General features: G+C 40.5%; 1 long non-coding RNA gene across 1 annotated transcript in view; it reads right to left on the bottom strand.

Annotated features, from left to right (window-relative positions):
- Positions 1-581: 581 nt before the first annotated feature.
- Positions 582-12,163, bottom strand: part of LOC145720101 (uncharacterized) — a 31,292-nt gene continuing 19,710 nt past the window's right edge. The window contains exon 3 of the long non-coding RNA XR_014142835.1: positions 582-2,232. This is a non-coding gene — a long non-coding RNA (uncharacterized LOC145720101). The remainder of the gene's footprint in view (positions 2,233-12,163) is intronic.

The raw sequence follows: 12,163 nt of genomic DNA, 5'->3' as shown, positions 1-12,163 counted from the left end.
TGGGGTTGAACTGGGTGGGTTTAAACTTTCAACATAGATCAGTCACTCATTAGCTGTTTAAGTTTGGACAAATAACCTACCTCTGAGTTTCAGTTTCTTCCCTGCTAAAAGGGAACTGACAATGTTAACTTTATAGGGTTGATGAGGATAAATAAGATAACTCAGGACAATCTTTTTGCTACCGTGGTGGTACATAGGAAATACCCAGAGGCTGCTTGCTGTTATTATGTTAGTTATAAATACCTGAAGCTGTATAAGTCTTATATGTACGTTGAGTTTTCTCTCATGGTCTTATGACTACCATCATGCTCTTGTGATATTTTATGATTGTCTTTAAGGTATCTGCTATAGTTAATTCTTTGAATATATTTTATACAGTTTGATGGTAGTTATAAGTATGTACATTTGAATAAAATTATTTCTAACTATAGAATATCTTCATTACACAAAATTTCTTCCCAGAAATTTCAAACCTGTACTATTCTGAGTCCTTTAGAATGTTTTACACAGTATGTCAGTTTTCACTGTTACCTATCTGGAATTAAATTACTTGAGTATTATTTTAGCAAACATTCCACAACTTTATTTTTTATTTTAATTATTTATTTGACAGAGAGAGTGAGAGAGCACAAGTAGGGGAGGGGCAGGCAGAGGGAGAAGCAGACTCCCCAGTGAGCAGGGAGCCTGATGCAGGACTCGATCCCAGGACCCCGGGACCATGACCTGAGCCGAAGGCAGACGCTTAACGACTGAGCCACCCAGGCACCCCCATAACTTTTTTTTTTTTAGAGGATTTGTGTTAGTGGCACACTTACATCTTATATGAGGGCTAGGAGAAACCAAAAGATTATCCAGTCAATTCACCTAATTTCAGAAAGGACAACCATTAAACCAGATGAAAAACTGCTTTTGGAATCTTCCAGAGAAAGAATTTCACAATTTCCCTAGTAAACTACTACTACAGGGAAGGACAAACCTGTCATTTGTGGCACAGCGTACATAGCAGTCAAGCACATGTGCGCTGCCTCATGAAGAGGGTGGCAGAAGGATGGCTTTCGTTAGCCCTCCATTTAGCTATGCATTTCTTCTCAGTTTGAATTACTTTTAAATGATACAAATACAGTCATAAAAAGCATTAGAAACCCCCCTTGTCCTCTTTATGTTGTTATTGTACCACTGGCTATAGTGTAGAGACCAATTTCTAAGTTACCGTTTCCCTTTATTTCTGTTACTTGCTAAACTGGCAGCTGTATAATAGACTAAAATGTTTGTGGCCTTAAAAAAAAAAAATCCATGCTCCCTTTCATTAAGCTTGAAAATGCCATCCTTCCGTGCCATCTGTGAATCTACCACGCTAAACCCTTGACCTGGACAAAAGCATAGGTATTGACTTGGATGTACGTAGTCAGATTTCAGCTGTCCTAACTAGCCACATGATTCAGGGCAGGTTTTTTCTCTTTTGTATGCACCCATTTCCTTGTATTTAAAATTAAGGTAAGAATAGCTACTGCACAGGGCTTTTGGAATAATTAAATGAAAGGTTGTATGGGAAATGCCAACACTCAGTAATTGGTAGGTGTTGGGAATATTATACATGGATACTCGTGGCAGCTCGTTGTTCTGTAAAACAGACTAGCATCAATTTAATTTGGCCAAACTACTTAATCTCCCTATGTCCCAGTTTCCTCGTTATTAAATGGGGTTGATAATGGTGTCCACCCAGAGTTGTTGAAAGGACTATTTTAGTTAATATACACACAGTGCCTGGACGTAGTAAGTGCTAAATAAATATTTAAAGAGTAAAATATTTAACGCCTGAGGGTTGTTTTAAGGATTAAATGAGTTAGTCTCCCCCTATCTTAAAAGAATAATTCTTTTCTGAATAAAGCCTCCTAGGTTGATTTTGCCTTTGTCAAAAGCATAATTACCATTAATTTCTGTAGGTAGATAAAAAGGTGCTCTGTTCTAAACTGAGCTCCAAAATTGACAGACATTTTGCTACAGCAGTACCAAATTTCATTAAATTGACTACAATTACTTGTACAGTTAGAGCTGCAGTTAACATTACCTATCACAATACAACCTAGCAAGGAGTTCTCTTCATAATCACTCCATAATATGGCTGTTTAGTTCTTGACCTGAGCACGTGTCGCGGTTGGAGCTCCAGTATACAATGAAGACAAAAGCAAACGAACAACATGCATCCGATACTCAGTGTTCATGCAGTTTAACCTGTCATACAGAAAAAAAAGAGAAAAAAATCAATGAAAACAATGGTAACATTCCGCTCACCCAGTAGATTGCCATCATAGAAGTCATGACTCTACTGCTAAAAATTAGTAAACTACAAGGAATTTGAGAAGTGAAACAACTAATGTGATTTCTACGTTCTTGCAGATGGTGGAGCTCAGCTGCTCCTGAAGCCTGAGAATACCACGTGGGACTTCATAAAACGCAAATGTTTCCTTAGACAGACTTTAGATAACCCCTTGGGAAGTCGAGCTCTCGTCCTCTAAGGGGTACATTTAGGGCACCACTATAACTCATGTCGAGTGTTGGAATGGTGTCTGGGACTGGTACTTGCTAAATGTTAGCATCGTTACTCAGGTAAAACTAGGGAAATGAGCAAGTCAAAATTTTCCTTGAAAAAGAAAAATCAAAAAGAGACTATCCTGTTTGTTTTTCTTTCCTTGCACTATAATTTATGGACTTTTTAAAACCCACTTGACATACATGCTTGGTGACAATTCCTGCTCCATGAAGTTCATATACGTTCACCTTTTTGGTCATCAGTGGTAGCTTGGATGACAAAATATTAGAGTGGCACAAAAGCAGTTATAAATTACTGAATTTTTTTTTCAGAAAAAAAATTTATACTATGAAATGTAGATGATGCCAGTGTGAGTCGAAGTATATTAATATTTACCTGAAAATATGATGCATAAAGGGTAACCTTGGGGCAATTTACATTTTTAAAAAAGATTTTATTGATTTAATTGCCAGAGAGAGAGTGCATGCACAAGCAGGGGGAGCGACAGGCAGAGGGAGAAGCGGGCTCGCCGCTGAGCAGGGAGCCTGATGTGGAACTTGATCCCAGGACCCTGAGATCATGACCTGAGCCCAAGGCAGACACTTAACCCACTGAGCCACCCAAGAGCCCCACTTTCCATTATTTTATTTTTTTTTAAGATTTTTTTATTTATTTGACAGAGACACAGCAAGAGAGGGAACACAAGCAAGGAGAGTGGGAGAGGGAGAAGCAGACTCCCCACTCAGGGAGCCTGATGCGGGACTTGATCCCAGCCCAAGGCAGACGCTTAATAACCCACTGAGCCACCTAAGCGACCCAGGGCAATTTACTTTGCTTAGCCATCTCTGCTTCTTGGTGGGAGTGAGGTGAGGGCACATGAAAGTCAGTGAACTATTTTACCCACAGCAGGGCTTAATGCTTAATCTCAATTACTGTTGCTTTTAACTAACACAGAGGAAATCATGTGACCTCTTCCTCAAAGCTCTGTAACATCTGCCTGGCCAATCGTAAGGTGTGGTTAGAAGCCCATAGAAGAAGATCTTAGGATGACAATAAAGCCATTTACCGGGCTCATACTTGAATGCCAAATCTTGTTACATACAGAACCCAACTATTTCAAGGATTAACTCTCTTTTCTTATGAATAAAATCATATTAGGGTTACACTCAAATTTTGCTGACTTGAGATTCCATCATATCATGCAGGAATCTCAGTCCCCTGGAAAGTCCTCTTCTCACGTATTTTTGGAAGTCCCAGGGGTTCCTCACTGATATACAAACAAGCTCACACTCTTGGGTGCAGCGTGCCCCTCCCAGGCTTCTGTTGGGCCTCCATTATTTTAATTGCTGCTGTGCCTATAGGAGAATGCCGCCTTGCTTAGATGTTTCCAAACTGTGAAACTCCTTAAGTTCCCCAAATAGTGCTGTGTTCCCAGAGAACAGAATCCTTGCCTCTCTCCTCATAGGGCCCCGTGGGCTGGAGTAGAGACCAATTAACCATACCATTTCTCATTGTACTTAGCTCTCCTGTCTCCTTCCCCAGGACTTAAGCACATAATCTCTGCAAAAAACTTGTTCCTCACAAGTCCCCTTTTCAAAATGTCTATCAACTCCTGCAAAAGAGGCCTGGGTAGTTGGCAGTCCCTCCTTTTCTGGCAGATCAACCTTAGGTTGAGTCATGATCTTCCAGCTTTGCATATATATGATTTCTAACTCTGTCAACAACCCCTCAAGAGAGGTATTATTATCCCCGTTTTATAGAAAGAGAAATTGAGCAACAGGAATATTAAGATATTTATCTAAATTTATGGTTCCTACATTTGACATATACATTAGATTTTAAAAATACTATTTTCCAAGTTGCTCAAAGCACTTTATGAACTTCATTTCATACTTTCTATAAGATAGTTTCATGACAGGGCGCCTGGGTGGCTCAGTTGGTTGGGCGACTGCCTTCGGCTCAGGTCGTGATCCTGGAGTCCCAGGATCGAGTCCCACATCGGGCTCCCCGCTCACTGGGGAGTCTGCTTCTCCCTCTGACCCTCTCCCCTCTCATGCTCTCTCTCATTCTCTCTCTCTCTCAAATAAATAAATAAAATCTTTAAAAAAAAAAAAGTTTCATGACAGATATTATCTTCATTTATAGATAACCTCTGTGGTATAGGGTGGATTGGTATATTAATCCAGATGGTAAGATCGTGCTCAGTGTTTGATCTTTAAGGCCATTCTTCTGTAACCTACTATCTTAGATTTTACTCTTTTGGAAACTGGTGCCTGTATTTTCCAGTAGACTTTTCTGCTTATGTTTGAAGATAATATTTTAGACCTTAAAAACCAAACCAGAATGACACTTAATATCAACTTCTATGTTAGCCAGGATTCTTGGCCAGAAATCATAGAAAGCTACTACTTTGGGCAAAAAGTTATTTATTGGCTCATGCAATTGTACATGGAGAAGGGTAGGGGTTCAGCAAGCTGTTCAGGCACATAAATGATGCTAGGATTCTCTGTGTCTCTTTTTCTTCCCATCTGCATATTGACTCCCTTCTCCCAGCTTCCTCCACAGAGCTGGAGATGTGGCAACCAGCTGCACTTGGGTTCAGGGGAAGAACGTCCCTTCTCTCCATAGATCCAATTCTGAAAGTCTCAGGGAAGCACTCAGACTGACCTGCCTGAAAGACCATAGGTTCATCTCTGTGGCAAAGGATGCCAGGCAGACCAAAAACATGTCTACTACAGATGATTTATTTTTTTAATTTTTTTTAAAGATTTTATCTGAGAGAGAGAGTGCATGCACGAGCTGGGGGAGGGGCAGAGGGAGAGAGAGAATCTCGAGCAGACTCTGCACTGACTGCAGAGCCCAACGCAGGGCTTAATCCCATGACCCCAAGATCATGACCTGAGCTGAAACCAAGAGTCAGAAGCTTAACCGACTGAGCCACCCAGGCGCCCCTACTACAGATGCTTTCATCTATTTTGTCTGTTTTGGACTAAGGTGAGATACAAATAAATGTTATTGATGTGTTTTATTAAAAGATGTAATTTTTGTGAAAATGATTATTAACCCAATTGTTGGTAATATATCCCCAGAACACACAAGTGACGTTCATGTAGGCGGCTGCCACTTATATTCAGACTCGTGGCTGTGCCACTCTTACTTATGGAAAATATCTTTCCCTAATCCAGTTTTATAAGTAGAGTATTCCCCGACCCCCACCACTAGGTTATTTTACTCTTCCTTATAGTGAAGATGTATCTGAAAACAAGAAAGGATCAGTACCCTGAAGAGGAATGGTTTTAAAAAGTATAGTATCTTTTAGGTATTATTTCCCTCTTATGTCTAACTGATTAATAGGAGATTTTAGAGTTATTTTAGCCTAAGTACCCCTTTATACAGTTGGAGAAGCTGCAACTCATGGCAGGCAATAAATTTTGGACAGGGGTCTTTTGATTGCATGGTTGACCTACACAAGACAACTCAGGAGAAGATAGATTTATTTTAAATATGGAAATCTCTCGAAAATCCAAAGACAGTCCAAAGACAGGACTCAAAGTTCAGCCTTCAGGAAAGGAGGCAACGACGAGGACTTACATTTAAACTCTGACATGTAAAGGACTTGCAAATCTTCACTCTCATCCTTACAACTTGGAAAAGGCTGGTCAGACTGAAAATTAATTACTTTTCTTGGACCTATAGAGAGACAACCACCCAGAAATCTGGAGATAGAGGTACAACCAGAGAGTGAGAGCCAGGGTCTGCTTATCTGGAGCAGAGACTGTTAGAGCCATAAACTGGTAGGAACCCTTTAGTGGTGACTCTGAAGAGTTGCTGAAGTCTGACTGTGAACCAATGGGAGAGTGAGAAACTCCTGGGGCTGCAGGCTTATGGGGGCCCACACACTTTCATGGACTTTACCTATAGGAACTGTGTTGTCACAGTGCAGACCCAAGAAAAATCCCTCGTAGCTCTGGCAGGAGGAGGGGATGAGTAATTGTGTGTAGTACACCCAGGATCTTCTCTGTAAGGCCTACTCTCCAAGAGAAAAGACTTTGCTGGGGTCTTATCCCAGCTAGGATAAGGACATTCCTCCCAACTCCTTGTTTAGTTTTGTTTTGTTTCTCCTCATCTAATGTGGGAAGGGGAACGTAGACAATGGGGGTCAGGTTTTGTTTAGTTTTGTTTTCTCCTCATCTAATGTGGGAAGGGGAACATAGACAACAGGGGTCAGGTCTTCAAGGAAATAGATTGGAAACCCTGTAGCCAGTGAATGGAATAGGGTGTGGGGGTAGGAGAAGCTACACTACAGGAGAAATACTTGTAAAGGTCACAGCCCAAGGACACAGGAGACTGATTATTTAAATCAGTAAATATCAGACTGATATTTAAATATTTAAAAGACTGATATTTAATCATAAGATTATAGAACACTCTCGCCTCCCCCACATTATTGTCATGCCAACAGGGCTTTGGTATAGTAACAGTGAATTATAGTTGAAAGAGTTGCAAGATACAGACTCTGAGGAGGAGTATCTAGGGAAGCCCAGAGTCAAGAGGGGAAGCAAAAACAAGGACACTAGAGGAATCTGTAGCCTCTGGCTCTGACGGCTACAGCATGCATGAAATCTATCCCAAGACTTAGCCAGATTAACAAACATCCTCCCAGTAAAGGCCTATTTACCTCAGTTCCTGTTATTCAATACAGCATGCTGGATTTCAGCAATTACAAGACATGCCAAAAGGCAAGAAAAAAAGTTTGTAGAGACAAAGCAGTCATCAGAATCAGACTCAGATATGCACAGACGTTGGAATTATCAGAGAATTTAAGATAACTATGATAATAAAGGCTCTAAGGGAAAAATAGACAACAGATAAGAACAGATGGGTAATGTAAGCAGAGAAATGGAAACTCCATGAAAGTATCAAAAGGATATGCTAGGAAAAAAAAAAACACTCTAACAGATGAAGAATGCCTTCAATGGGCTCCTCAGTAGACTCAACATGACCAAGGAAAAAGATCGGTAAGCTTAAAAATAGGCCGTGAGCAACTTTCCAAACTGAAATGCAAGATAAAAAGGATGAAAAGACCCAGAACATTCAAGAACAATTTTGAAAGATACAATTTACAAGCCATTGGAATACTAGGAGAAGAGAGAGAAGAGATGTTTCAAGTAATAATACCTGAGAACTATCCGAAGTTAATGGTGGACACCAAACCACAGATTTAGGATGCTCAGAGAACACTGAACAGGATAAATTCCAAAAATGAAAAGAAAAACCCACATATAGCTGTATCGTATTCAAACAGCAGAGGACCAAAGACAAAAAGAATGAAGGCAACTCTCATACATGAGCTAGAAAGTCTCAGGTACTTCCGCTTCTCTTTTTTTTTCTGTACCATTCTAGACTTCACTTTTCCATAACTGTTGTCTCACACAGACCACCAAGGCCCTTTCTATTCCAGTTTTATCTCACTATTTCATAGCTCTATTTCCCACATTAATACTTCATAGTTTCTTGGTTCCCAATTTCAAATTCCTGATAGAAATGTGATTGGCCTGTTCATCTTTTGGAGGCAACAGATGGCAGTGAAGGAAACCTACGGGTGAGTTTCCCAGAATCATTTGTCCACCTCAACCTGTGTTTCAGGCGGGTGGAATAAAGTATAAATACGGTTCCTTTTTCATCAAGAACAGTTTGTAAGGCACGGTTTCTTGAGGTTTTGGGGTGGGCCAGGCAGTGATGTATACTTCTACCACAGAACAAATGATATATATAACTTACGTGGAAAATGAGTTTCAGAGGGGTGAGGTGACTTGCTTAAGTAGCCAGTATGACTCAGACTCAAACCTACCTTACTTTTTTACTCAGTGATCTCTATTATATGGATTAGAAACAAGCTGTTAAGAAAAATATATTGCCTGCTGACCATAATCTTTTAAATTATTCCTGCTCATCCTTAGTAATCAGTTTACTTAATTCTAGAAATGTCATTGTTTAGCAGAGATCTGCTACACATACTACATCTTTATGTAGCATAAGAATTTTAGAAATCACACCACCTCTTTTTAAAACCAGTGATATTGCTGGTTCTGGAAACTTTCTTTCCCGACTAGTTTTAGTCACTTGGGGCTCTTGGAATAACAGAGGAAATAGGGACTATTTTACTCAGTGAATCTCAGAACACTTCGTTGTCCACATAGTATCCATCACATCCCATCATTGTTATAGTTTGGATTTGCCACCTAAAAAGATATGTTGAAGTGCTGATCCCCAGGATCTCAGAATGTGATCCTATTTGGAAATCAGGTTGCTGCAGATGTGATTAGCTAGGCTGAGGTCATGTTAGAGTTGGATGGGCCTCAATCCAATATGACTGATGTCCTTATAAGAAGAGAGTCATGTGAAGACAAAGACACACAGGAAGAACACTGTGTGATGGTGGAGGCAGAGATTGGTGTGATGCAGCTGCACACCCAAGAGTGCCAAAGATTTCCAGAAAACCACCAGATGCTGGGAAGAGGTGAGGGAGGATTCAGATGGAGCATGGGCCCTGCTGACACCTTGATTTCAGACTCCTGGCCTCCAGAACTGTGAGACAGTAAATTTCCGTTGTTTTAAGCCACCCAGTCTGTGGTACTCTGTTAGGGCAGCCCGAGGAAACTACTGTCAACCACTGTCTGAGTCTAACTCAAATTGGGAAACTTCTTCGAAAATATTTATTACACTCCTCCCCACCCCAAATAATATGTTCTTTGACCTCCCAAATCTGCCTTCCCTCAATACCTTGAAAACCCATAAAACAAAAGGAACACCAAAGACTCCTCGTGTTTCTCTTGTGAAGGTAACTCGCTTCTGTTGGTGTTCCACAATTTCTATCATCCCTTGGCAATGAATTCAGTATTAGCTTTGATTATCCCCAAGGACCTAAATTTCACAAGTCTGGGAGGTTGGGTCCTTTAAGAGGGATTCAGGAAAGTACCAAGGCCTTCTAAGGAGATTAGCCTCATGAGCAACAGGAAAGCCATCTGAAATGTCTGGCCAGTCTAGCCTTCTCTGCCCTGAGGAGATAATGTCTGATCCTCACCAGAGTGTGGGGAAGGGCTAGAGTATATAAAAAGTGTTCTGCCCTTATAAAACTCTCTCTGGTTCTAGTCAGCTTTTTATAATGTGTACTAAGCTTCTCTGGCATCAAGTCCTATCATATGGCATTGACAATACAAATTTTTAGCTCAAAATAATTTGCCGAGAAATTATAATAGGTATTTGTATCTCTAAACAACAAAAGTTACTTCACTGCACATGGTCTACCTACTTTCCAACATTTATTTATTTTTATTATTGTTTTATTTAAATTCCAGTTAGTTACCATACAGTGAAATATTAGTTTCAGGTGTACAAGATAGTGATTCAACACCTCCGTACATCACTGGGTGCTCATCACAAGTGCACTCCTTATTCCCCACCATCTATTTCACCCATCCCCCCCACCTCCCAACTTTCCAGTATTTAGAAGGTGAACCCAACTAAATTTGTATGAGGTTTACGCTGCCTTTTTACATAGTTCGCTACTGAAATCTCTCTTGATCAGTGAACGAATCCTAACCAGAGTGACAGGAAGAATGCCATAGTTGTAGTGCATATCACTGTATTTGTAGGGAATAAATCAATATGGCATGAAATAATAAATGGTGTTGTTTAGGGGCCCAAGTGGGTGCACAATAAATATTCCCTGAATGAATAGATAAATGAACAAATTCTGAGTAAAGCTCGTATATAGCCACAGAGACAGAGAGACAAAGCCATATGTTGAACAGCCTCTACAAAGAATGGGCAGGAATTAAATCAAAGGGCAGGAATATACTGAATTATTCCAATTATCCAGCATACCCTAAAATTGCATCTGTCGGGATACCCACATTTGTGTAGGACTAAATATTGTATGTCTCTTAACTCAAAGCATTTCTAAGCATAACCCCAGAGATGCAGAAACAGGCATGTAAATACTTGTGCACATTACAAATCTGCCAACATGCAGATTAAGTGTCCAAAGGAGGTGGGCTGGAGTATTAATCGTGATTGTTCTAGGGTAGTCAGTTCTCAGATCTTGTGTACATTCCTTCCTGTGTATCTTTAAACCTGAGGACCCCAAATCAGCACGTAGTGAGATTTAGTAACAGGGAAAAGGAAGTAGAACTCGGATTCATATTTGACTAAGTCAACAACATAAGCAAATAAACTCCCTTTGTTGAACAGGGAGGGAAGAAGATCTGTCAGTTAAATCTTAAAAGGATTTCTCTTCCGGTCTTCGTTCACCAACATGCTTTTATTAACCGATCATTTTAGTAAATTTATTTTGTACCTCTCCCCTATACCTGTCATGACCTTCCAGGTAGGATTCAATTTTTTTTTTTTAAGCTGTGAGTTCATCTACTTATTATTTTTTTCCAAACATTTAGGAACTAGCATCCACTAAGATTAATTTCTTTTTAACAAAGAGTATTTTTTTTTTTTTAAGATTTTATTTTATTTTATTTGACAGAGAGAGACACAGTGAGAGAGGCAACACAAGCCAGGGGAGTGGGAGAGGGAGAAGCAGACTTCCCGCCGAGCAGGGAGCCCGATGCTGGGCTCAATCCCAGGACCCTGGGACCATGACCTGAGCCGAACGCAGACGCTTAATGACTGAGCCACCCAGGCGCCCCTAACAGAGAATATTTTAGAACCCTAGTTAGGAAATATGCATAGCTGATATCTTCCTAAAAGCCTTCTTCTTAGCTTGGAATATTTCTGAGGCTCTGAGGGTTTTGCATGTTAATATCTTTTTAAAGATTTTATTTATTTATTTACTTACTTACTTACTTAGAGCGGGGCTGGGGCGGTGGGGCGGGAGGAGCCAAGAGAAGAGACAAGCCGACTTCTCGCTGAGCACGGAGCCTGCCCACAGGGCTCAATCCCACGAGCCTGAGATCATGACCTGAGCCAAAACCAAGAATCGGACACTTAACCGACTGAGACACTCAGGCGCCCCACTGCATGTTAATACTTAATTGACAAGATTTGATGTATAGTTCTTAAGCTTGACTTCAGAATCTTCAAGGTATTTAAATGTAACAGGAGGCTGTTCACTTCCTTCCTTATAAACAAGTCTATGATCTCAGCTTAGGAACATAAGATAGTTCATTTAAAAAAGTGAAGACTATGCTTTTCTGGTCTTTCTTTTCAGGGTACATTTATTGGGTCACTGATTAGAAGTTACTTTGAATACGAAAGTCAGTAATATCAGGTTGTTGTGGATGCTTTCGGACGGGACTCATGAGAAGGGAAGCAGTCAGCAGGTGTGGGACCAGACAATGGGCAAGAAGGGGGTGTTGGGCAGAGATGGGTAGATGACAACAGGTGAAGAGAGTAAAGCTCATTAGAGATGTAGTTTTGAGTAGTCTAAAATAGTCTCAACAGGTCTCAGACTGCATGACTTTCAGCGCTAGTTCTGCCATTTCCTCGCAGTGTGACAGTGGACTAACATTCTGTGGACTGGTTTCCTCATCTGTAAAGTGGAGATAAACCTGTACTTTCATCATAGCGTTGTGCGGATTAAAGGATTGTGTGTGAAGGGCTGAGGAAAGGGTCTAGAAC

Source organism: Leptonychotes weddellii, chromosome 2 (assembly GCF_054177405.1).
Source record: "Leptonychotes weddellii isolate Sample4059 chromosome 2, ASM5417740v2, whole genome shotgun sequence".
NCBI classification, from domain to species: domain Eukaryota; kingdom Metazoa; phylum Chordata; class Mammalia; order Carnivora; family Phocidae; genus Leptonychotes; species Leptonychotes weddellii.
Note: the sequence above shows the minus strand (reverse complement) of the source record. Positions and strands in the feature narration are given on the sequence as shown.